The sequence below is a fragment of the Salvia hispanica genome, chromosome 2 (genome assembly GCF_029641045.1).
Source record: "Salvia hispanica isolate PSC_SH4W2 chromosome 2, Shi_PSC_v1, whole genome shotgun sequence".
NCBI classification, from domain to species: domain Eukaryota; kingdom Viridiplantae; phylum Streptophyta; class Magnoliopsida; order Lamiales; family Lamiaceae; genus Salvia; species Salvia hispanica.
Window position 1 is genome coordinate 27,802,681 of NC_142693.1, and position 4,991 is coordinate 27,807,671.

General features: G+C 37.9%; 1 long non-coding RNA gene across 1 annotated transcript; it reads left to right on the forward strand.

Annotated features, from left to right (window-relative positions):
* Window positions 1-3,514: 3,514 nt before the first annotated feature.
* Window positions 3,515-4,448, forward strand: LOC125223971 (uncharacterized). The gene is made up of 2 exons (XR_016135844.1): window positions 3,515-3,591; window positions 3,779-4,448. It is a non-coding gene; the product is annotated as an uncharacterized LOC125223971 (long non-coding RNA).
* Window positions 4,449-4,991: the final 543 nt, after the last annotated feature.

Consider the following 4,991-nt stretch of genomic DNA (forward strand, 5'->3'; position numbering starts at 1 on the left):
TCGTAGTAGCGTCTGTGCACGAGCCGTATACACCATGTGGGGCTAGGTGATGTATTTAAACATTTATTTGTTTATGCATCTTGGGTTTTTTTTACATTAATTTTATTTATAGGTGGAAAGGAACTACTCAAATAGGAAATGCTCCTAGATTTTCGGTGGAGCATTATTGTTATCAAATATCCTTGATTACACCTGGCCAAGTGAATTTTATTTTTATGTTGACTTAATTTATGAATTTATTATTTTGTTAATTTGGCGTTTGCATTGTTGGTTCGTAGTTTCTGTGGACACCATATGTGGATCGCATACTGCCTGACTACTGCAATGATGCGAACCAATGCTCCATGTGTGACACTTATTTAGTGTGTTGGGCCTATGTCGAGGCGCATGAGGCTGGGCGCGTGCGCAGACAATTCAATCGGTACCAGGAGATTCCTCAATCAGTCGATAGGTTGCTCAAAAACGCTGATCATTTGGGTAAAAATGATCGGCGTGGTAAGAAGGGTAATGATTGGGAAAAGACGCATCAGTTCTTCATTGGGGAGTGGGACATGAGGTATGAAAGGTTCCACGCAACCGTAGATGCCGCGGCGATGTCCATAAATATCCCATTGAGTTCGGGATATATGGCGTGGTATAACAGGATTACAGTGACGTACCTAACTCAACCTGGAGGGTACGGTCAACTGCTGGGATGAACTAGCCGGCTTCTTCGATGAGATTATTTGTAAGTTTGTGATATTAAACTATATGCTTTCATGTGTTAGATACGTATTGATATTTGTATGATTTTTTTTATCTAGGTTGAGGGTTTTCAGGAGATTTGGCATATGACTACTGAACAAGAAATAGACCCAAGAATAGGACGATTTCGTGAAATCGCTAGGCATGTCCTTCAGTCTACGAACCACGCCGATGTCATGGAGTACCCGGCTTCCCAACACCGCGATGTGGTCATACCTTTTGAACCACAAGACATTCCACCACGTCGAAGTCATAGAGTGGGGGGTGCTCGAACTGTTGGACACAGAACGGAGACAGAAAATAATCTCAAGAGGGGCAAAATATATATATAGATTAAATTTTGAAGAATTTAGAAGGGGCATTTAGTGAGTAAATGGTGTAAATTAGCAAAAAATATAGAAATTTATATGTTACTAGAAAAATTTGAGGAGGGGCATATGCCCCACCTAGCTATTCATTTGATCCGTCCTTGGTTGGACACGGTTACACAAAACATATAAGGATGTCGCAGTAGCATCCCGATTATATGCAACCAGAGCCTATGAATCCAGAGTATGACCCACCTCAATGGGTGATTGGAGTAGGGGCCCATGAGACTTATATAGTGATTTCAGTTCTCTTTTACATTAGTTCTCTTTGTACATAGATGTGTGATAGTTGTAATATACTATTTTTTTTTAGTTTCAATTGCCAACAATTCCATATCACTAAAGTTTTACACGTGTGCCAACTCCACATTTCATTTGCCCAACAAAAATCATGGTGGCACAATTCCGAAATTTCGAAACTTGGCCATTTCTATATCAAATTTTTAAAGATGTGGGACAAACCAAAATTTCACCAAATTTGGTGATTTTATGACAATTAATGGGACAGAATATGGAAAAGTGACTAACTTGGCTAACTTGGCTCCCTTAGGAGTGTGAAAGCAGTTGATGAGATGAGCTGTTGCCGTACCACTTGGAAAAGTAAGTCTATAATCATTGATCATGATCTGAAACCAATACCAGAAGCAACGTTAATTCAGTCAGTATGTCAAGAACCGACTTGATTCTCAGTTGTTCAACAAATGCATAAGAATATGCTACCTTCCGAAGATGTACAATAGTGAAGAGACCCAAAAAGCTAACGCTGAACAAGAACACAATCATCCATGAAAGTTTAGGATTCTTAGTATTCTGAGGGTTATTATCCCTAGCAGTTTGATTGCTGATATCTTCGCTCATACCAAAAAGGTAGCTCCCAAAGCCTCCTGAGATTTGATCAGTTTGTGCTAAGCCAGAAACTTGATTTTTGGAATGAAGTGTCAACAACACATACTATCTTCGTTCACGACAAAGTTATAAATGACACGAGTTTCAATGTGCAATTGATAAAGTAAGAGAGAGTGAAAAAAAAGGGGTGAAATTTGTGTTAGTGGATTGTGGGTCCATATTATTAGTACTCCTTCGATCCCTATTAAATGTCTCATATTTTCTTATTTGGACATTCCCCAATAAATATTTCATTTTACTTTAACTACTATTAATAAATGGAACTCATATTCTACTAACTCTTTTTTTTCACAATTACTTCCTCCGTTCCACAAGAATATGCACTCTTTCCTTTTTAGTTTGTCCCACAAGAATATGAACTTTCTAATTTTGGAAAGTTTTCTCTCTCTAATAAGGTGGTATCCATTCTCCACTAACAATACTTTAATTATTTTTTCTCTGTACCTCTCTCTCTTACTTTACCAACTAAATAGCAATGTGATAAGAGTCATTAGTTTCACTGTTTTGTCCATATTTATTGCTCTTTGTTCGGGTGTTCATGAAACAAGTTATAATTCTGGGACCCACTTATTTTATTTTTTATTGGAATAATAATTAGGAGCCTGCTGCCCAATCTTCCAAAAATGCCCTCAAATTTTTTGCTAAATTTTCGTTAATCAATCTTTGGGTGTGGAAATTTCTGCCGGAGCTGCAAGCACTACTGGACGAAAGGCGGCACGTTGCGGAATATTCCCATCAGCAACGGCTCGCGGAAGCCCTCCAAACGGAGCTTCTCCTCCACCTCCGCCACCTCCAAACGGAATAATAATTTATTTTCTTGCCTTGTTGCACCAAAGCCCGATTTCAATTCCTCAATCATCGGAATAGCAAGCAGATAGGGATCTCAATATAACAAAATATTTATTAGAAAACAATATCTTTATCACTTACCCAAAATCTCTAAGCAAAGATTCACTTAGGAGATTAAAAAACTCCTCAACAAATTCCTTTTTGAAAGAATATTAAAAGATAATTAGCTAAAGAACATTCATAAAGAATGATATGAATGATCCTAATGAAGTTATGTATCCTATGTTCTTATTTTGATCAGAGGACTTCAATTCTACATGATAATTAAGTCAGAGAATTTAAAATCTCGACTTAAGGCTTGGATTTTCAATCACATTCAAAAAGATTCAATTACTTGGAATTAATTAATTAAATAAATCGAGAAGTCTTATTACTTGGATAAATTATTCACGAGATTAATTTATTGAGTTTCATAAATAAATCCGAAGAATTAATCATGGAGACCTCTTTGTACAAAGAGGCTCAATCAGTTTTAAAATAAAAAAGGGCCATACTCTCAAAAGCAATCTCAAATCAAATAAAAAGGCCCAAAACATCTTTCTTCTTCTAGACAAACAGGCCCAACTGAATTATTTAAACAAAACGAACTGGCCCAAAAGAAAGCCCAACTACAGAGAATAAGATGGTGCCTTAATACACACATACAAATCAGATCCAGCTCTCGGTCGTCGGCGTGCGACCTCCTCTGCGCCACCTACCCGCCGTCGCCGGTCACCAACTCTATGTACGATTGTTCCCTTTTAACATTTGTGCTTAAATAGATCTTTATATTTCATTATTTATCATATTTCACATGACCTCATAAGAGGCACTCCAACCGTTTGCCGAAATGCCCGACAATGTCTGGGGTAGTCTAAGTGTTCTTCATATTTTTTTAAACCCTAATCTTCTCCTTCATCAAAATTGTTCAGCCATGGCTGATGCTGATAGTTCAAAGTCCAACAATTCGGAGCAGCGATCCTATCTTCGGCTCGATCCTCCGAAATTCAACGGAGACGATCCGTGGGGATGGACTTTCAAGGTTGACATGTATTTCGACTATTACGAAACGTCGGAAGAACACCGTCTACACTTTGTCGGACTACTCTTCGAGCGGCCGGCGCTGGATTGGATCATTTACCAAAAAAAACACAAATTGCTGAAATCATGGCCTGAGTTCATGGAAGCAGTGAAACAGAGGTTTGATCCAACATATCATGACAATCATTTCGGAATAATCTGTAAACTGAAACAACGCAACACGGTGATGGAATATCAGACTGAGTTCGAGAGGCTTTTGGTCAAGATTAAGGGTGTGTCGATATCGGAGAATCACCTCGTCTCCATATGTGAATCGGGCTTCAAGGATCCGATCCAGTGGGAACTTCACTTGCGAAGGCCGACGTCCTTGTGTGAAACGTTTGCGCTTGCGCGCGAAATCGAGAAGATGTATGATGAAGGCTTCAAGTAAGAGAGGTGTGCTTTGGTTGTTTTGTAGTTTTAATTTTAGTTATTTTGTTTTGAGTTGAGTTTTATGGGGATTGATTTTATTTGTGGTTGTTTCCTATTCGAATGAGAAGTTGAATTTGGATATTGTCCTTATGAGATTGAAATTATCTTTTTGATACAATTTATAATACTCCCTCCGTCCCAAGGTAAGGGATTCACATTCTTTTTTGGGAGGTCTCAATTATATTGAGTCATTTCCTTTTTTGGCATTCTCTCTACTTTATTAACTCTCTTACATTATTCACTTTCCACTTTCAAAACCCATTTCCTTATATCTCGTGCCGAAAAGTTTGTGCTCACTTATCTTGGGACGGAGGGAGTATGATTTTTGTTGTCTAGGCTTTATTGTTAGTTTGAATGATGGTTTTTTTGATATTTTATTTAATTAGACGTTTAAGAAATTTAGATTTTGTATGTGTTGGCTTCGTTTCTCTCATATGTTCGGTCATTATTGAGAGCGACTAGGCAACAATTGGTATGAGAGAAGTAGACATGGTGTTCGTCGTAGGGGACAAGGAGAGGACCCTTGATAAACTCATGTTTTGATAGGTTCAATTGGTCATGTGAAGTTTACTCATTTAAATCTATTGTTTCTGGCCAATTATATGACTTTTGGGAGTTTAATGAGTTTGTTTA